Here is a 22,685-nt window from a genome sequence, read left to right on the forward strand (position 1 = left end):
TAAAAAGATGTAGTCACTGCTAGAAATCATGGCTTAGAGCAGGAAAGAATGGCAGGGATGGGGGTATAACCCAAACTCTCTCTCTTACACTCTGTTCTCCTACCATTGTCTTGCATTTGTTGGATTTTTAAAAGAAGCCAACTATCAAGGGGGCCTAGGTGGATGTAGCTTATAGAAGTCAAGGTTAGCTTCTCAAGGCATAGAACAAGACAGTGAAGAGCAGAACATGGATCTGGGTGGGTTGAGTTACAGATAATAACCTGTAGATATTTTATGGAATTAATGGGACACATAGTTAAACCACGCCTAAAATTAATGCTCTTGGTCACAAATATAGAGTCTTCCCTGTTTGACTTCCCTAATGTAAGGTCCTTAAATCATAAGAGATGGGTCATGAGTGGTAGGAAATTCAGAGTTATTAAAACATGTTCCAGAACTCATGTGTGTGCCATGTATTATTTGCCAAAGAATGGGAGTCACTAACCAGAATAAACAAAATTGTGTGAGGTACAGCAGTCTTCTGAAATAATTTTAATATTGGGAAATATATTCTAGATGTTTCCTTCTTAGTATATTTGGATGGTGACAATGAAAAATTGTTTTGCTTTTAACGCTGGTCATTTAAAACTGATTTCTTAATTTCTTAGCAAAGGTTAAATAATCATTTCTGTCTCTTCTTCAACAAGTGCTGGGTTCACTCGGTGTTTGATAAGTTCATTTAAAAATGGAGTTATAGACACACTGTAATAACATGCATCATGTGGTGTTTGATTTTGTTCTTGCGGTTGTCGGTTAATCAGTTTGGTTTGGGATTTAGTTACAAAGAACAGAGCCTCAGTTTGGCATCAGTGGTTCTTTCTGACCCAAAAGTCATTATATCTTCTTTATAATATTCTCTCATTAAAACTGATGTTAGCCTTCCTTGTTGACTAAACGCATGGTACAGACTTTTACTACATTTTTTTCTTTCTTGCTTGCTTTTTTTGAGATGGAGTCTTGCTCTGTCACCCAGGCTGGAGTGCAGTGGCACAATCTCAGCTCACTGCAGCCTCTGCCTCCCAGGTTCAAGCAATTCTCCTGCCTCAGCCTCCTGAGTAGCTGGGACTATAGGCATACACTGCCACACCTGGCTAATTTTTGTATTTTTAGTAAAGATAAGGTTTCACTATGTTGGCTAGGATGGTCTTGATCTCCCAACCTTGTGATATGCCCCCACCTCAGCTTTCCAAAGTGCTGGGATTATAGGCGTGTGCCACCGCACCTAGCCTATTACATTTTTTTTTCTAAAAATGACTTTATTGAACTGATTATAAATATCACAAAATAATGCTTCCATGAATGTAAGATTTTCATATGTGTGTGTATGTATATACCATCAAAACAGAATCAAACTTTATAACATAAAAACATTATATATTTAAAGTGAAAATAATAGCTGAAAAGGGTAAAGAAATTTTCAAAAATAAAACCAATTTTTCTATGGCAGGTTATGGGCGTAGAAGGAGAAAAAGTGTGAGAAACAGTAGCCACACTCAAAGCATGGTTAAAGGATTGTACCAGCCTGTCAAAATGATACTGCATATTGTATGGATAAAAGTATTAAAATTGTTCAACAGAAAAATCATCGGAACAAAAGAGGTAAGTCATGACTATGATGGATGGTCAGGAAACACAACTGCTGTTTTTCCATGAGAGCTTTTGTTGCTACTTTTCTAACACTTCAATGATTGAAAAGAAATCAAACTGCGAGAACTTACTGCCACTCCAGTGAGCCCTGGGGGATTTGTCACAAATTTGGAACTTGAGTGGCCTCAAGCTTCACAGGTCTGCTCCTCAGAAGTGACAGAAAGCAAAGAGAAAGCAGAGCATTAGTTACATGGAACTGAGCACCTACATATTTTCAAATGGTGGGTGAACTTCAGGCCACCTTTTAAGTTTTACATTAGACCAAATGACCAAGAAATTTCCTCTAAAGCATGTGCTATTCTTAGGAGTTTCCAACAACCACCATTATTTTGTAGCTATTCACAGATAATTCTGAACCTACTCTTGCCTAATAGAAAGCTTCTTAAACACTGAAAATTGGATAAATAACTACAATATAGAGTGACTTTACAACTCCTTTTAGACTATTTTATAGGGTGTCATTTTACTAAAAACCTCAGAAAGGATAGGAACATTCAAGGAACTTAGCTCTTGATCCTAGAGAGCTTGTGAACATCAACAGCTTATTCTGATAGTAGATTGTAGAGAGTGCAATTGACTCCAGCTACATGGTGCCCTGTATTCCCTGAATAATGATATAATCACTAGAAAAAAGTGTGTTTACTCTTTGTCTGCACTTTAAACAAAAGTATACCACTTGAAGTATTTACTCAAATATTGTTTCATTCTAAATCAGTGTTTCTTAAGTGAGGCCCATGAATTGTAATCACCTGCAGTGTTTGATCAAAATGCAATTTCCTAGCCCCCATTACCAGGTAATTCATATGCATGTTAACATTTGAAAACCACTACTAGAAAGAACTCATGTATTATATTAGCAATAAGAATATGAATATTAGAATCTACTTTGATATACTGTTTGATACTCTTAAAGATTTTATGAAAAAAAGGAAAGTTAAGGAGAAAATAGTTTGAGTAATTTGAATATGTCTAAAAATTATCTAATATAAACTATAACACATAGTTTTAAATTTCTAATTCCCCACCTCTCCTGACCCCCACTTTCCAGTTAAGGATTTTGGATTAAAGTCGATTCTAGAATTCTGAATAATCGTGTATTTTCTACTTCCACAGTCTAGAAGAAAAGAATCTAAGCTTAAAAAGCAAGCAATATTTTGGCTGATTCTTAAATACTTTTAAAAGGGCCTCACTATTCTATATTTCATCATTTTATGTAGTAAATCATAAATCTTAATACTAATTAATGAATTTTTAGGGACATTTTTATTTAAGCAACTTGTTTCCCATAAATTATATAACCTAAGCCAGGAGCTTCTCAACTACAAAGAAGTATCAGATCAAGACAACTTCCATTATGCATAAAGTGATAGAACAACTGATGTTTTAGGAAGAGCTCAATTAAATACATATAAGGAGGGAGCAAAATGATCAAGAAATTGGTTGGTTATAAATTAAACACTCAAAGTACAAATAAAAACTTATCTATGTACCAGCAACAAAGGGAGAAAATAGAAAAAAAGAAAATAAATATGCACCATACAAGCAAAAATATAAAATAGCTAGAAATCTAAGAAAGCTAACAATGAAACTGTAAATTTTACTGAGGGACATGAAAGATCAGGCCCTCTTCTCTTTTCCTTCTTTTTCCTTACTGAACATTATTAAACTAAACTAACTGGGTAAGACAGAGGAAAGTAGGCATCTTAATGGGGGACGGTTTGCATCCAAGATGGCCCAGAGAAAGGGATCAGAGCCTGAGCATGGTGAGGAGAGGTTTCAGACAGGGAGGGAACACTGTGGGGAGCTAGGGGATTCGCAGAATGAGGAGTCATCCAAACAGAGGCAAGTTCAGACATAGGCTGTTCAATCCCAAACAGGATGAGGGTGTTCCTGCAGGAGGGCAGCCCAATAAGGAGCATCAGAGCCCAGGTGGGGTGAGGAGGACGTCTGTCAGAGGAAGGCACAGTGGCAGCAATGGGAGACTGTTTCAATACAGGGCAATTAGTCAAATAGGTAAATATCTTAAGAATAATAAAAGCCGTGTTTCTCATTAACATAAAAATGTTGCAAATATGAAAAGGGAGAAAACCCAAATAATTATGTGGTGTTTGATTAGAACTTTAGGTAATAGTGTGAACTCGTTATTTTTAATAGAAAGATATAGAAATATAAAGAGATATAAATTGGATAAATATATATTTCCGAACTCTGTCCACTGAGAGAGCCTGTGAGGAGTGGTTCCCAAATAGTAATGAGGATACCCAGCACCCAAATATTGGCTTCAAATATCACTGTCCTCTAAAAGGAAATGAGACTTCTAAAAGATAACATAGGAAATAAGTCTAGAGGACTTTGGGTTTGGCATTAACTTTTATACACCACTCCAAAGACACAATCCACAAAAGAAATAATTGATAAGCTGTACTTGACTACAATAAAAAAATATGCAAAAGACACTACTAAGAGAATGAGAAGACAAGCCAAAGACTAGATGAAAATGTTTATTAAAGATATATCTGATAAAGGATTCATCCAAAATATACAAGGAACTCTTAAAACTCAACAGTAAGAAAATGAATAACCTGATTAAAACATTGGCCAAAGTCCTTAGCAAACACCTCACCAAAGAAGCTATACAGATGTAAATAAGCATAGAAAAAGATGCTCCACATCGTATGTCATTAGAGAAATGCAAATTAAAACACTAACGAGGTACTTCCACACAGCTATTAGAAAGGGCAAAATCCAGAATGCTGACAACACTAAATGCTGGCAAGGAGGTGGAACAAAAGGAACTCTCATTGACTACTAGCGAAAATACAAATGGTATAGCACCTTTGCAAGTCAGTTTTTTAATTTCTTACAAAAGTACTTACACTTGATCCAGCCATCACACCCCTTGGTATTTCCACAAAGAAGTTGAAAACTTATGCTCATACAGAAACCTGCACACAGGTGTTTATAGCAGTTTTATCTATCATTTCCAAAATTTAAAAGAACCCAAGATGTTCTTCAGTAGGTTAATGGATAAACTATCATGTATCCTGACAAAGGAATATTATTTAGCACTAAAAAGAAATGAGCTATCAAGCCATGAAAAGACATGGAGGAAACTTACATGCTTATTACTAAGTGAAAGAATTCAATATAAAATTGTTATGCACCATATGATTTCAGATAAATGACATTTTTAAAAAGCCAAAACTATGGAAATAGTAAAAAGCTTGGTGGTTGCCAGGGGCTGGTAGGGAGGAAGATATAAATAGGTAGATCATAGAGCCCTAGAAGATTTGTAGAGCAGTGAAACTATTCTGCATGATACTATGATGGTGGGCATATATCATTATACATTTGTGGAATCCACACACTGTATTACACCAACACTGAATCCTAATGAAAATTTGGATTTTGGATGATAATTATGTGTCACTGTGGATTCACTGTTCATAACAATGTATCACTCTGGTGTAAGATGCTGATAATAGAAGAGGATATGCAAGAATGAGGTCAGGGCATATATGGGAAATCTCTGCATCTTCCAATCAATTTTACTACAAATGTGAAATTGCTGTAAAAATTAAAGTATATATTTTATATATATATGTATATATCTAAAAATCATGGCAAAAATTGATTACTGAATTTGAAAAATGCTCACAGATACTAATTTCATCATATTTCATACAAATAAAAAGTTATATAAGTAGAAGAAAGATTTTGTACATTGTATATGTGTGCTAGATTTGATAGGAAAAGTACATGAATAAAAAGAAATTGTTTGCTCCATATTTGCCCAAAACTACTCTTATTCATAAAGAAACAAACCAAAATGTAGATTAAAAACAAAAAAAAGGGAACACAAGGATCCTTGGAGAAATGGCTGGTTCAACAGCTAGAGAAGGAAAAGCACAAGATGATCCAGGAACATCTTACTGGGCCAGAAGGCAAGAAAGTGCTTTCAGTATGATAGGGTTATGGTAAAAGTTCACGTGTTCTATCCTAACATGTTTCTACTAGTGAAATAGGGAAAATTTTAGCATGAAAGAATAAAATGAGAGTAATAAAAACTGTGACCCATTTAGTGAAAATAGAATGAATACATACTGATACAGTCAATTAACTAATTAAAAGTTAGCTGGGCATGATATATTACAAAGGGGAAAAGAATACTGTCTTCATCTGTTTGTATTGCTATCAGAAATATCTGAGGTTGGGTACTTTATAAAGAAAATATATTTGGCTCACAGTTCTCCAGGCTGTGCAAGAAGCATGGTATCAGCATCTGCTTCTGGTGCTGCCAGGAAGTTTCTGCTCATGATACAAAGCAAAGAGGAGCTGGTATGTAAAGATCACATGGTAGGAAGCAAGAGAGAGGAAAAGGAGATGCCAGATTCGTTTTAACAAGTAGATGGCAAAGGAACTAAGAGTGAGAACTCATTTAATCCCAAGAGAATGGCACTAAACCATGAGGACATATCCCTCATAACCCAAATACTTTTCACTAGGTCACACCTCCTATATTGGGGATAAAGTTTTAACAAGAGTTTTAGAGCAGACAAATATCCAAATGATATCAGACACCTTTACAGGGGAGAAGGCTGGCAGATACCACCTTAATCAAGAGCCACCTGATAGGATGCAGTAAGATAATAGCTTCACTTCTGTGACATTTTTCCAAAACATGCATCTTATAAAAGTAATCATGAAGAAATATCAGACAATTCCAAACTTAGAGACTATAAGACAACAGTTCTATAATCCTTAAAAGTGTCGAGAGAGTGATATTATCAAAAGGGTGGAGTAAGAGCAATTTGGTTTTACTCTCCCTCATAGGAAACCAAAATCAATTATCTTGAGCCAAGATTATCACCAGAGATATCCCAGAACTAAAAACTGAGGCTATGATGACTCCAGGTATCACAGAGAAGTGAAAAACCACAAGCAGGAGGTAAGAGAAACAAAACTCTGTGGCCACAACACCCTTCCCCTAGCCAGGCACTATGCAGAAAGGTTCTACCAGATTCAGATTTTACCCTGGAAAAAGTGAGATCAAGGAAGACTGACAGTTGCGTCACCAGTTAGGTTTCTTCACAGGAAAAACATTTCTGCTTGAATCCACAGGAAGCATCACAAATGCCTGTAGGGTGAAGGCTTCTAAGGGAAACTAGAGGCATAAAGTAGAGGTGTGGCTAGTACCAGCCAGTGAACAAAACTCAGCAGCTATTCTTCATCTGTCAAAGGAGATGCCAAATCACCAAATCTGTTCAGCAGCAACATGCTTTAGGGGAGGTACTTCAGGGGCTCTCTGGGCATAACCCTTAGCCAGCTTTCCCACACAGCGGGGATATACACTTTAGGATTCCCCCACGCCCAATCTGGGACGGGCAGCACTCTCAAGTTATTTGTAAGAATTGTGGCAAATCTGATCAAGGGTGCCATCTAGTGCAGAAAAGGAGGCAGTGTTCTTGGGCTGAGGGTACTCAAAAATCAACCCGCACAGGACTTCTAGTCATACGTACTCTAGAAAGACCAAACCAAGGCAGACAGCAAAGACTGAAATAAATAACTAAACCTTGAATGCAAAGACATAGACATACATCCATAAGAAACAAAATCAAACAGGTAGCTATGACCTCCACGAGAAGACAAAAAGGGAGCCAATGTCTGACCCTAAGAATATGGTGATTTGTGACCTCTCAGATCAACTACTCAAAACAGTAGTTTTGAGTGAGCTCCAAGATAACACAGTAAACCAGTGCAGAAATTTATTCAGATAAATTTGACAAAAATAATAAAATAATAAAAGATAAATCAAACAGAAATCCTGGAGCGGAGAAATACAATGGCTAGATAGAGAAATACATTAGAGGTTATTGCCAGCAAAACTGATTAAGCAAAAGAATCAGAGAGTATGAAGACAGGCTGTTTGAAAACACACAGTCAGAGGAGAGAAAAAAAGAATGAAAAAGAAAAAAGAATGTCTACATGATCTAGATAGCCTCAACAGAGCAAATCTAATAGTCATTGACCACCAAGAGGGAGTTGAGAAATGGCAAGGTGTAGATAACTTATTTTAAAAATGATAACATAAAATATTGCAAACTTAGGGAAAGATTATCCAGATACTAAAAGATCAAAGATCACCAACCTGATTTAACCCAAATAAGACTACTCCAAAGCATATAATAATCAAATTTTCAAAGGCCAAAGACAAAAAGAGGATTGTAAAAGCAGCAAAACAAAAGAAACAACATATAAAGGAGCTCTAATTAAAGACATTCCCAGACACACAAAAGCTAAGGAAATTCATGACCACCAGACTGAGCTTAAAAGAAATGCTAAAGGGAGTTCTTCAATATGAAAGAAAAAAATGTTAATGTGCAAAACGAAAACATCTGAAAGTATAAAACAATGGAAAAGGCAAGTACAAATACAAATGCACAATATTTTAAACTTGTGACGTATCAACCACTCATACCTTTAGTATGAAGAGTAAAAGACAAATCTATCAAAAATAATTACATAATTTCTTAAGAGATAGGATGTATAAAAATATAAATTGAGACAAAAAAGGCCAAAATGTGGGGAGATGGAGTCATTTTTTTTCTTTTCTTTGAGTCAAAGTTAAGTTGTCATCAGTTTAAGTTGTTATAATCATAAAATATTTTGTAAGCCTTATGGTAATCATAAATCAAAAATAATACAGATATGTTAAAAATAAAAAGAAATTAAAACATACTACCAGAAAAAAATCACGTAGCCAAAACAAAGACAGTAGAAAAGAAAGAAAGGAAGAGAGAACTTATAATACAACCAGAAAATCAGAAACAAAACAGTAGTAGTAAGTCCTCACTTATCAATAATAATATTGAATGTAATAAACTAAATTATGCAACTGAAATAATAAGACCCAATTATATGCTGCCTACAGGAAACTCACTTCACCTATAAAAATAAACATAGAATAAAAGTGAAGGAGAAAAAAAAGATTCCATGCAAATGGAAACCATAAAAAAAGCAGTAGCTAAACTTATATCAGATAAAATAGACTTCAAGTCCAAAACTATCAAAAGAAGGTCATTAAATAATAATAATTGGGTCAGTATAACAGGAGGATATAGCTATTGTAAATATATATGTACTCCAACATTGGAGCACAAAAATATATAAAGCAAATATTAATAAACATAAAGAAAGAGACAGACTGTAACAGTAATAGTAGGAGACATTAATGCCCCTCTTTAAGCAATGAACAAGTCCTCCAGACAGAAACTCAACCAAAAAAAAAGAAAATTAGAGTTTCTAAACCAAATAGACCTAACTGATATTTATAGAATATTTCAGCAAACTGCTGAAGAATACATATTATTTTCCTCAGCATATTGAACTTCTCCAGGATAGACCATATCTTAGGTCATAAAACAAGTCTGAACAAATTCAAAAGAGTAGAAATCATATCAAGTATCTTTTCTGAACACAATGGAATAAAACTAGAACTTAACAACAAAAGGAGACCTTGGAAATTGCACAGATACGTGAAAATTAAACAACATGGCCTTGAAAAACCAATGGATCAATGAATACTTTGCAAAGAAAATTTTGAAATTCCTTGAAACAAATTAAAATGGAAACAGTACATACCAAAACCTATGCAATATAGAAAAAGTAGTACTAAGAAAAAAGTTTACAGCAATAAATGTTTACAAAAAGACTTCCAAAACCCAACCTAACTAAGCACCTAAAGGAATTAGAAAAGCATGAACAAATAAAACTGAAAATTCATAGAAGGAAAAAGTAATACTAAAAATCAGAGCAAAAGTAAATGAAATTGAGATGAAAAAGAAAATAGAAAAATAATCAACAAAATAGAAAGCTGTTTTTTTGAGAAGATAAACAAAATGGATAAACCTTACTGTGACTAATTAAGAAAAAACAAAGATCCAAGTAATATCAGAGAAGAAAAATGGAACATTACAACTGATACCACAGAAATATAAAAGATTATTAGAGACTATTGTGAAGAACTATACACCAACAAATTAGAAAATTTAGAAGGCATGAATGAATTCTTAGAAGCATATAATCTTACAAGATTGAATCATGAGGAAATAAAAAAATTGGACAGTCCATTAAGTAATGAGGTTGATTAAGTAAGTTTTACAATTTCCACAAAGAAAGTCCATAATCAGATAATTTCATTGCTAAGTTTTACCAAACTTTTAAAGAAAATACAATACTGATTTTCCTCAAACTATTCCAAAAAATTTGAAGAGGAAAGAATTCTTTCAAACTCATTCTATGAGTCCAACATTACCCTGAAACCAAAACCAGACAAGGGCACAACAAAAAGGCAAATTACAAGCCAATATCTGTGATGAACATAGATGCAGAAATCCTCAACAAAATTTTAGCACACTGAATCCAACAGCATATCAAAAAGATTATTCATCATGATCAAGCAAGAATTATCCCAGGGATGCAAGCATGGTTCAATAAATAAATAAATAAATGTGCTATAGCACACGAACAGACTGAAAGACAAAAGCCTATTGTTTCAATGAATGCAGAAAAGCATTTGATAAAATGTAGCATCTGTTCATAATAAAAACTCTCAACAAATATAGAAAAAAACATACTCCAAAACATTAAAGGCTGTATATGACAAACCCATAGCTAACATCATGCTGAATGGGGAACATTTGAAAAACTTTATTGTAAAATTTGGAAGACGAAAAAGATACCTAGTTTCATCACTTTTATGCAACATCATAGCAGACGTCTTAGTAGAGCAATTAGGTAAGAGAAAGGGAAAAAAAGCATGCAGATGAAAAAGGAAGAAGTCAAATTGTCCTTGTTTGCTGTTGACATAATCTTATACTTAGAAAAACCTGTTCCGCCAAAACCTGTTAGAACTAGAGTCTGCCAAAAACCTGTTAGAACTAACAAACTAATTCAATGAAGTTGCAATATATAATACTAAATCATGACACAAAAAACATTAGTATTTCTATGTTCCAACAGTGAACAATCTGTAAGAAATCAAGAAGGTAATTCCATTTATGATAGTTACAAACAATAAAATACCTAGGAATAAATTTCACCAAAGAGATGAGACAGCTCTGCCATAAAAACTATAAAATACTGATAAATGAAATTAGAAATGACACACAAAAAATTAAAAGAGATCTCATGTTCCTGGAGTAGAAGAAATAATATTGTTAAAATGTCCATACTACCCAAAGTGATCTACAATGTCAATGCAATTCCTATCAAAATAACAATGACATTCTTCACAGATTTAGGAAAAAAATTCTTAAAATTTGCAAGAAACTACAAAGGACCCCAAATAGTCAAAGTAATCCCGAGCAAAAAGAACAAAGCTAGAGGCATTATAATACCTGACCTCAGAGTATACTACAAGGCTATAGTAACTAAAACAGCATGGTGCTGGCATAAAATCACATAAACTAATGAAATAGCACAGAGAACCCAGAAATAAGTCTATGCATTTACAGCCAACTCATTTTCAACCAAGACACCAAGAACATACAAGGACAGTCTCTTCAATAGATAATCCTGGTAAAAGTGGATATCTGTATGTAGAAGAATGGAAATAGACCCTTGTCTCTCACCATATACAGAAATTACTCAAAATGAATTAAAGACTTAAATATAAGACCTGAAACTATGAATCTATTAGAAAAAACACTGGGAAAACATTTTAGAACATTAATCTGGATAATGATTTTATGGTAACACAGGTGACAAATGAGATTCTATAAAGATTAAAAGAAAAAAAAAAGGCCTCTGCACAGAAAAGGAAAAAACCAACAGAGTGAAGAGGTCATCTACAGAATGATAAACTGATGTGGTCTGGCTCTGTGTCTCCACCCAAATCTCATCTTGAATTGTAATCCCCACATGCTGAAGGAGGGACCTGCTGGTAGGTGACTAGATCATGGGGGCAGTTTTCCCCTTGCTGTTCTCTTGATAGTAAAGGAGTTCTCAAAAGATCTGATGGTTTTTCCTCGCTCTTTATCTCTCTCTCCTGCCACCTTCTGAAGAAGATATTTGCTTCTTCTTCACTTTCCACCACAATTTTAAGTTTCCTGAGGCCTCCCCAGCCATATGGAACTGTGAGTCAATTAAGCCTCTTTCCTTTACAAGTTACCCAGTCTCAGGTAGTATCTTTATAGAAGTGTGAGAATGGACTAATACAGAAAATTGGTACTGGAAGAGTGGAGTACTGCCACTAAGATAACCTGAAATGTGGAAATGATTTTGGAACTGGGTAACAGTCAGAGGTTGGAACAGTTTGGAGGTCTCAGAAGAAGACAGGAGGATATGGGAAAGTTTGGAACTTCCTCAAGACTTGTTGAATAGTTTTGACTAAAATGCTGATAGCGATACGAACAACGAAGTCTAGGCTGAGGTGGTCTCAGAAGGAGATAAGGAACATTTGGGGAACTGGAGTAAAGTTCACTCATGCTATGCTTTAGCAGAGAGACTGGTGGTATTTTGCCCCTGCCCTAGACATCTGTGGAACTTTAAACTTGAGAGAGATGATTTAGAGTATCTGGCAGAAGAAATTTCTCAGCAGCAAAGTGTTCAAGAGATAACTTGACTTATTCTGAAAGCTTTCAGTTATATATGATCACAAAGAGATGGCTTGAAATTAGAACTTATGTTTAAAAGGGAAGCAGAGTATAAAGGTTTGGAAATTTTGAAGCTTGACCACGTGGTAGAAAAGAAAAACCCATTTCCTGGGAAGGAATTTGAGCCAAGCTGACTATAGAAATTTGTTCAAGTAAGGAGGAGCTGAATGTTACTAGCAAAGACAATGGGGAAAATGCCCCCAGGGCATGTCAGAGACCTTCAGAGCAGCCCCTTCCATGACAGACCCAGAGGCCTGGGAGGGAAAAATGGCTTCATGGACGGGGCCCGGGGCCCAGTGGATCTGTGCAGCTTCAGAACTTGGTGCCCTGCATCTCAGCTGTTCCAGCTCCAGCTGTGGCTAAAAGGGGCCAAGGTTACAGCTGAGGCAATTGCTTCAGAGGATGTGAGCCTCAAGCTTGGTGGCTTCCACATGGTGTTCAGCTTGTGGGTGCACACAAGACAAGAGTTGAGCTTCAGGAGCCTCTGCCTAGATTTCAGAGGATGTATAGAAATGCCTGGATGTCCAGGCAGAAGTCTGCTGCAGTGGAGTCCTCATGGAGGATGTCTGCTAGGGAAGTGTGGAAGGGAAATATGGGGCTGGAGTCCAAATACAGTCTCCACTGGGGCACTGCTTAGTGAAGCTGTGAGAAGAGGGTCCACCCTCTAGATCCCAGAAAGGTAGATCTGCTAACAGCTTGCATTGTTTACCTGGAAAAGCTGCAGGCACTCAATACCAGCTGGTGAAAGCAGCCGCAGGGGTTGTACTCTGCAGAGTCACAGGAACAGGGCTGACTAAGGCTGTGGGAGCCCACCCCTTGCATTAGTGTGCCCTGGATGTGAGACATGGAGCCAAAGGAGATTTTGGAGGTTTCAGATTTAATGGTTGCCCTGCTGGATTTTGGACTTTCATGGGGCCTATGTCCCCTTTTTTTTTGGTCAATTTCTCCCAGTTTGGAATGGGAACATTTACCCAAAGCCCACACCTCCATTGTATCTTCGAGGTAACTAACTTGCTTTTGACTTTACAGACTCATAGGCAGAAGGGACTTGCCTTGTCACAGGTGAGGCTTCAGACTTGGACTTTTGGGTTAAAGCTGGAATGAGTTAAGTCTTTGGGGGACTGTTAGGAAGGCATTATTGATTTTTAAATGTGAAAAGGACATGAGATTTGGGAGGATCCAAGGGCAGAATGATACGGTTTGGCTCTGTGTCTCCACCCAAATCTAATCTCAAATTGTAATCCCGATGTGTTAAGGGAAGGCCTGGTGGGAGGTGATTAGATCACAGGGGCAGTTTCCCACATGCTGTTCTTGTGATAGTGAGGGAGTTTTCATGAGATCTGATGGTTTAAAGTGTGGCACTTCCTCAGTCTCTCTCTCTCTCTCCTGCTGCCTTGTGAAGAAGCTCCTTGCTTCTCCTTCACCCACTACCGTGATTGTAAGTTTCCTGAGGCCTCCCCAGCCATGCAGAATTGTGAGTCAGTTAAACCTATTTCCTTTATAAATTACCTAGTCTCAGATAGTATCTTTATAGCAGTGTGAGAATGGACTAATATAGAAACAATACTTGCAGTTTATCCATCTGACAAGGAATTAATAACTTGCATCTATAACAACCTCAAACAACTCAACAGCAAAAATTAAATCTAATATAAAAAAGACAAATGATCTAGATAGATATTTCCAAAAAGAAGACATACAGATGTCAAACAAGTACACAAGAAGTGTTCAACATTACTAATCATCAGAGAAATACAAATCAAAACTACAATGAGATATAATTTCACCCCAGTTAAAATGGCTATGATCAAAAAGACAAAAAAATAACAGAGACTGGCAAGGAGAAAGAGGAAGGTTTGTATACTGATTGTGGGAATGTAAATTAGTACAGCCATTATAGAAAAACAGTATAATTGTTCCTCAAGAAAACAACAATAAAAATGCCATATGATCTGGCAATCTTACTACTGGGTATATCCAAAAGGAAATGAAATTGAAGTGATATTTATATTTCTATGTTTATTGTAGTGCTATTCATAGCAGCTAAGGTATGGAATCAGGATTGCTAGATCATATAGTATTTTTATATTCACAGCCTCTGATAACCACCATTCTTCTCTCTACCTCCTTGAGAATAACATTTTAGCTCTCACATATGAGAAAGTACATGTGATATTTGTCTTTCTGTGCCTGGCATATTTCAATTAGCATAATGTCCTCCAAGTTCATTCATGTTGCTGCATATGATAAGAATTCCTTCTTTTTATAGCTGAATAGTATTCCATTGTGTGTGTGCACAATATATATATATAAAAATATATATAGTACACTATATATATGCACACACAACTATATACACATACATATATCATAAGTGTTTGAGTTTGAGATAATAAATGTTTGAATTTGATGGATAACCAAATTACTCTGATTTGATCATTAAACATTGTATATATGTATCAAAATATTACATGTATCCTGTTAATATGTAAAATCATTATGTATCAATTAAAAAGTGTTGAGGCATAAAATCAAAGAATGACTAACACACTGTATCAGACTGAGCAAGCCTAAAGAGACATAGCAACTAAAAAGAAAACATAATTCAAAATTGGGCCAGGTGTGGTAGCTCACGACTATAATGCAAGCACTTTAGGAGATTGAGGCAGGAGGATCGCTTGAGCCCAGGAGTTTAACACCAGCCTGAGGCAACATGGCAAAACCCTGTCTCTGCAAAAAATACAAAATGCATCTGGGCATGATGGTACACACATGTAGTCCCAGTCTTCTGCCTCAGTCTGTAGTCCCAGTCCCAGACTGAGGCAGAAGAATTGCTTGTGCCCAGAAGGCAGAGGTTGCAAAGAGCTGAGATTGCGCCACTGCACTCCGGCCTTGGTGACAGAGACGCTGTCTCATATAATAATAAAAATAATTATTATTATAAGATGGATCCTTTTTCTACAATGGATTTTGTTGGAACACCTGATAAAAACTGAAAAGGGTCTAAGGATTAGATGGGATAACATACCAATGTTAATTCCTAATTTTGATGGCAATTGTAATTAGGAAAGAGAATATCCTTATTTGTAGGAAATGTACACTAATGTATTTGAAGGAAAGATGGGCACCTTACTTTTAAATGGCTTTAAAAATAGATATTTGTACTCTTGCAAATTCTAATTTTAAGATTATGTCCAAATAAATAACTTTTCTAGACATTAGAGATTATTTAAAAATAAAAAGTATATCATAAAAAATGATTTTTTAAAAACTGAGAAATAGACTAGGTTCCTGATTCTGAAAATCAAGAGTGTGAGGTTAACATTTCCTTATTAATTTATCATAACAATTATATTACTTTTTACTTGATGAATATTTTACAATACATTTAGAAGAAACAGTAGACAGAATAGTAAGAAAATATCTGAAAAAAAGAGTAGTTAATGCATAGGACTTGTACTACCTGATGTTACAAAAGTATTAGAAATACATAATAAATTAAAACAATGCAGCATTTTGACCCAATAAGCAGAGCAATGGCAATGAATAGAAATTCCAGAAGACTCAACTATGTGTAAAAATTTTGCACATGAAAAAGTACACATTTCAAATTAGTGTGTAAAGATAGACTCTTAAATACTACTATTTTTAGGGTGTCCAATCTTTTGGCTTCCCTGGGCCACACCAGAAGAAGAATTGTCTTGGGCCACACATAAAGTATACTAACACTAATGATGGTTGATGAGAAAAAAAAGAAAAGAAAAGAAAAGAAATGAAAAGAAAAAAAGAAAAGAAACTGCCAAAAAAAACTCATAATATTTTAAGGAAGTTTACAAATTTGTGATGGGGTCACATTCAAAGCCATCCTGGACCCCATGTGGCCCAGGGCCTGTGAGTTGAATAAGTGTGGTTTGGATCCTTATATCATACTTCATAACATAACACATTTTGAATGACAAAAATATGTAATTGTAAAAACTCAAGACATAAAACTATCTAAAGAATATATGGGTTAATATGTACATAATTTGGCTTCTCAGAATCTAAACTTGATGTTAAAGAAAGAAACAAAAAATGATCTATAGCTGTGTTTACATAAACAGAATAAATGAACAGTAGATTAGAAAAATTACATGAAATCTCAAAGATGAAATTCATTTGGCAAATACATGTTTTTTATAGTTTTATATCATTAGCTATCAAAGACTTGCCAATTTATGCAATGACAAGAAAGATCATACCTATTGGATTGGAAAAATCTAAAAGAATATAACATCTGTATTGCACAGGGCACAACGAACTTCTGCCTGAGACATTTCATTGGGCTATGACATTTATGGAAAGCACTTTAGGAACATACATTGAAAGAATTTAAAGTGTGCACATCTTTACCCCAAGAATTCATGATCAGTAATTTATCCTAAGAAAATAATCAAACAACTGTGCATTGAAATATGCAGTTCATAGTTAACAGAAAAAAGAACTGAGAACAAAAAATTCAAACAATAAGTTGTTAAATTATAGTATACAATATTATATTGTATACTAATTATATCTTAAAATTATAATAATTATATATTCTAATTATATTATAATTATAATTATACCTTCTAATATTTCACATATTAATATGTGAAACAAATATATATATAACAGAGCATTAAAATACCATCTTTGTGTTATATATACTTATATTTTATATTTATGTATATATACTTTTAAATAATATGCACACACACACACAAACACAGAAATAAAAATATTTATGTATATATACTTTTAAATAATATGCACACACACACACACAAACACAGAAATAAAAAGAAAGAGAATGGATGAATAAAAGGAGCTACCTTGTGATGACAGAATTCTGTTTTTTCTTCCTATTTGCTCAATTGTTTTTTGTCTAATTATTAAGATGAATATTTCTTGTTTAATAAAAATAATAAAAGCCACAAAATTTTATGAGTAAAACTTACTCTGAGAAGAATAGGGAGGCAGAAAGTTTACATAAAAGTTTAGTTTAAGAAGAAATAAAACACCTAAAAAACATAGTTAATTCAATATTTCATATTGTGCATTCCCTTTACACTTTATGTTACAATATCTGTTACACCAGTTACATGTACAAGAACTATTTATAAGTTACAAAATAACTGTAAACTGATAGAGACCTAAACATAATATCTTTGAAATTGCAAGTTATTGTTGCAAGCAATCTGTTATGAATTATTACATTTCTGTGCAGTGTATAATTAAGCAACTCAAAATAATTCCTATTAGTGTCTGATATGTATTTTCTAAGAGTGTTTAAATTCACATAATGATAACAAAATATGAATTACTCATTTTATAAAGAAAATTATTGTTTCCATTAAAGTAAAAATGCTTATATGATTCAGATAATTAAGCAAAATAGAAAATCATTATTTTTTGTAAATAGATTACTTAGAGAATTGAGTTCAGGTATCACATATCAAGACATTTTTAAAATAGTTTTCATGTGTGAGCTTTTAAAATGATTATTTAATTCTGTAGTCTTAAAACTGAAAAAGCCCATTTAAAAAAAAATCAGAAACTTTATTTTTATTTTCTACTTCTACGAACTCTCTTCAACTTCTATAGTATATTTAAGTTTAATGGCATGAATAACTAATTACAAATGTAATTTGTGAGACCATAGGTATTACCTTGAGACATGGAAGAATATGTCAAATGTAATACCTAACACAGAAAAGGTAGATCATTTTCTATGAAAAAATAACATGCAGTTTTAATTCCAAGTAATAGATTTCCAAGTTTACCAGTTTGTACTCTCAAGAGGTTTCAATTTTATAGTTATAAGAGCATATATTTCTATTATTGAACATAAGAGTTGAATTCATACAGACAGATGAATATTACAGTTTGATCATGGTATCATAAAGATTTATTTTATATGAACTTTCAAAACATTATTTGTAGAAGATCTCAGAATAAATACTTGAGTTTCTTTATATCTCTCTCAAAATACATTAGACTCACTTTAACTATATATATTAAAGTGATGAAATCTTTGTGCTTGGGCCACAACAGTATCTATTTAATCATATCAAATTCTAAAGAATACAAATATTATTTGCAACTATATGTCTCCCACCTCTTCTTTCGAATCTTAATGCTCACATGCTTTGGAATATCTAAGTAAGAAATAAACACATTGTTTTGTAGGTATATTTTTGCATGTCTTTTACCTGAAAAAGCCTCAGGATTATATGTAGTAGGGGTCAGCTTTGTGACCAAAGCAGTATTTTCTGAACTAACTGAAACATGAAGTCTTTCAGAAAATAGAAAGCAAAAGAAATATGAGTTAGGGAAAACAACTCACACAGTTAAATTCATGAGGAAGAAGCTGCTCCTGGTTGCCCTGTTTTCCCTTTGGCCCTTCAAGGCCATCTCTGAAGGCTGAGTTTTCACCAAAAGAACCGAATGAAATCATTCCAATGAGGTGCTGCATATTCTGCATATACTATCTCATTAAACCCTCTCATTCTATGAGGAAGATATTATCTCTATTTTGCAAATGAAGAAATGAGGCTTAGAGGGATAAGGAGCTTGCATACGGTTATGTAGTTTAGAAGTTTGGGGAATGGAATGCATATATTGAGCCTCTACCTATGCTCACTCCTTTGGTGGTGTAATCTAATCTCATGGTTTAAATACCATCTATATGTCAACAAGTATAATGCAAGTGATGTAAGTGTTATATAGAAACAAAGTGCTTGAGCTTCAAGGTCCTTCCTTATCTGTGAAGCTCATGAATTTACCATTTCTAAGATAAATAAACTCAGTGGTGTCAACCACAATAATCACACCTGGTAATAGCTAATATTCATTTTATGTATGCACTCTTATTGTGTGTTAGGCTCTATGTCAAGCTCCTTTATCTCTCTCTCTCTCTCTCTCTCTCTCTCTATATATATATATATATATAAAACCTTTACTCCATGCAGTGTTCCACAGGTAGTACTCTCCTTATCTCCCTTTATCAATAGAGAAACTGAAGCATAGAGAGACTAAATAACTTAATGGCAGAGGTTCCTCTGATTCTAAGGCCTATGCCCTGAATTCATCCAATTTGACTCTACTACAATATACTACCATTTTCTCTGCTATACTCAATGGTATCCCATATTCATATAGAGTTTAATAGTATATAAAATGCCTTTTCAGACTTTGACTTACAGTCCTTTAATACTACTCTATGAAACAGGCAAGAATATGTTGTCTTTCTTATTTTATAGGGAAAAACACTGAAACTCAGCCAGGTTGAACAGCCTTCAGCAATCATTAGCATACAGCAAAGTCAAAGCTTACCTACGTCAACTTATATCTACATCATCTAACTTCAATCCCAGTGTACTATGCATAGCATCAAGCTTCTTTCCATTCTACTTTTTCTGGGAGAGATTTGTCTTCTTACTGCTAAACTACTTGTTGAGAACTTAAAAAATAAGGATCAGAGAAAGACATAATGCCTGTCAGTTGCTTTAAATTATCCCCCCTCCTACTTCCTGCCATCTGAGATTTAAATAGCAATCCCTATATAATAGGAGCTGTAAATTTGCCTATTTTGCACTTGACAAAGGAGGTTTTTGCTGAAAGCCTTGCTCAAAGGTCCAGAATTTAACCATATACCATTGAGTTACTACAATTATTTGGAGTAGTGTTAAATCTAACTATTTGAAATCACCCTTTAATAACAATTAGCTTGTAAAACAAATGCAGTTTTCAAAACACTGCAAATGTTCTGACTTTGCTTGATCAAAGACTAAGGAGAAGTTTTGCTTAGTTGGCAGTTGCCTCCTTGATTGCCCTTTTGTCTCCATCTGCATCTTATTGTGGGTTCTTGTTTCAATTTATTTGTTTAGGGATTTCAGGTGGATTTCTCTGATGACGTTATTCACATGTGGACATCTTAGGGCCTCTTCCCTGCTGTCCCAAGATCATTTCTTGTCTGTTTCCTATTGTTTGTCATTCTAGGCTGTATACCCTTGGGCCTTCTCAAAACCACCTACTTCACCTTTCGTGGTCCTGCTCCTCCAAATCTGATTTCCAAAGTGAGATGTTGCTCCTCAAATCATCCTACCTTTCTCTCCCCAAACACATGAATGTTCAGATCCTTTTCTTTTCAAGGGTTTTATTATTAAACACAAATGGACACATTGCTGTAGATCCCTTCCTCAGTAATGGTCCCTCTTTCTAGACTAAGAAGTTTTTTGTTTTTTGGGTTTTTTTTTTTTTTTACACATGGAGATGTTGCATATCATATAATGTAGTTCTAGTCTCTTAACTAAGGTTCTGAGTTGGAAAACTGAAGCCTCTATGTACACTGCTAAACAAAGCATAGCGGTAATTCTCAGATTACAAAGAAAGGACCACACTGATCCCTTACTTAAGTCCATTGGTTTCCTAGGTCCCTAAGGATTGCTTCTCCTCCAGTCCAATTCAAAGATAGCCATTTAATCTCCCTAAGTGGAAGACATGCCCTCTACTCACTCTGCTCCCTGCCCTTTCCCAGCTTTTTGTATACTACCAAGGAGAGTACTATATAATAAATATATCCTTTCTCACACTCAAATCAATACTCAAGCATCATCTGTCTGTTAAGTTAGCAGCACAGCTCCCGATTTACTTGCAGACATAGCTTGAAACAACAAGATGTGAAGATGATCATTTTCGGTACCATACATGCCCCTCTCCCTTCCGGGTCCCACTCCTGTTCCCATATGTTCACATCTTAATACAACGTAAGTATGAAGATGCTTTGGAGACACTTTGGGGTACTTTCCCGAACCCAGGATCATCTGTGCACAAAGCAGACATGATAATCGCTACAGTGTGGAACCACATGCCGGGGGCACCTTCTCTGGACATACAAAGCTCTGCATCTCTGCAGCCTTCACTAGTCACCTGCTGTACCACAACCACTGCTGCTTCCTTTCTCATTGTTTTTCCAGGGAAAAGAAGGTTCTTGAAACCTTTTGCCCATAGGGTAGCCAGAATCACCTGATATGTTTAGCTCCAGGGCTTCCCATTTGACCTGCTGCTCTGGCCCTGAACTTCTCTAGACATGTGGGGTCAAGGCTCCTGAAGGAAGTGATAACCAATGTCTTCCAGAGTTTTGGAAGTTAACAAAATTGCTGTAGATCCCTTCCTCAGTAATGGTCCCTCTTTTTAGACTAAGAAGATTTTTTTTCTTTTTTTAATTAATTTATTTTATTTTATGTATTTGAGATGGAGTCTTGCTCTGTCACCTAGGCTGGAGTACAGTGGCATGATGTCAGCTCACTGCAACCTCTGCCTCCTGGGTTCAAGCGATTCTTCTGCCTCAGCCTCCCAAGTAGGTGGGACTACAGGTGCACACCACCAGGCCCGGCTAATTTTTGTATTTTTCGTAGAGATGCGGTTTCATCATATTGGCCAAGCTGGTCTTGAACTCCTGACCTTGTGATCCGCCCACCTCGGCCTCCCAAAGTGCTGGTATTACAGGTATGAGTCACAGCACCTGGCTGAGAAATTTCATTTTTAAAATTAAAATTAAATAGGTAGATGGATGGATAGATAAAACAAAAAATATATGAACTTCCTTGTCTCAGAGGCAAATTTGTGTTCTTAAAAGTTCTGCAGGCAGAAGGACACTAGATCACAGTCACATTGCATCCCCAACTTCCTTAGTCCATCACTTCCCCCACACATGGATTAGGAATGGGCAGCCTGCAAGGGCAGCAAGTTGGCTAGGGTGGGCAAGGCAGAAAGAGAAGAAAGGACTTCTTAAAAAGAAAGAAGGATAAATATCGCCAGGAAGTCAAGCACAAGCAATGTTTCTTATTCTCTCCTTTCCATCTATAGCACGAACCATAGTTAATCAAATACTTTCTTGAAGATAATTACTGTTACATGGAAAGGGACTTAAGAAAGCATTTGTTGTCAGCATTATGTACTGCAGGCCTTATCAAAATCAGGCCAAAAAAGTACCATTACAGAGTCAAAGGAGATCATCTCATTTCACAGAATCCCTTCTTGTGATTGTGTGTTATTGGATATGCCTGATGCTGTCAAAGTGGGGTGGAGGAAGGCTGAGCAGTATTAAGAATACAACTTCTTTTGTTGTTGTTCAAAGAAGAACTATAGCAATTCTTCCTTTCCAAGGTTTTTATAATTTGTTTTAGAATCAGCCAAGATAAAACAAGAGAAGGGCTAGAAACCTCCCCTCCAAGAAGTTGGAATCAATATATTTTCTTGAAATATTTTGTCAGTGTGGTAATTAAGAGAGTTTCACTCAGAACTTTACGGATTTGGCTA

The 22,685-nt window shown here is 35.2% G+C and overlaps 1 protein-coding gene across 2 annotated transcripts in view; it reads right to left on the minus strand.

The window, feature by feature from the left end:
- Positions 1 to 22,685, minus strand: part of NLGN1 (neuroligin 1) — a 914,287-nt gene that overhangs the window by 875,265 nt on the left and 16,337 nt on the right. The window contains exon 1 of one of the 2 annotated variants that reach the window (XM_025377686.1): positions 1,758 to 1,826. The exons of the other annotated variant lie outside the window; for it this stretch is intronic. The gene's annotated coding sequence lies outside the window, so the exon portion shown is untranslated. Of the gene's footprint in view, positions 1 to 1,757; positions 1,827 to 22,685 lie in introns of those variants that run through there. 2 annotated transcript variants of the gene reach the window in all.

The sequence above is a fragment of the Theropithecus gelada genome, chromosome 2 (genome assembly GCF_003255815.1).
Source record: "Theropithecus gelada isolate Dixy chromosome 2, Tgel_1.0, whole genome shotgun sequence".
NCBI lineage: Eukaryota > Metazoa > Chordata > Mammalia > Primates > Cercopithecidae > Theropithecus > Theropithecus gelada.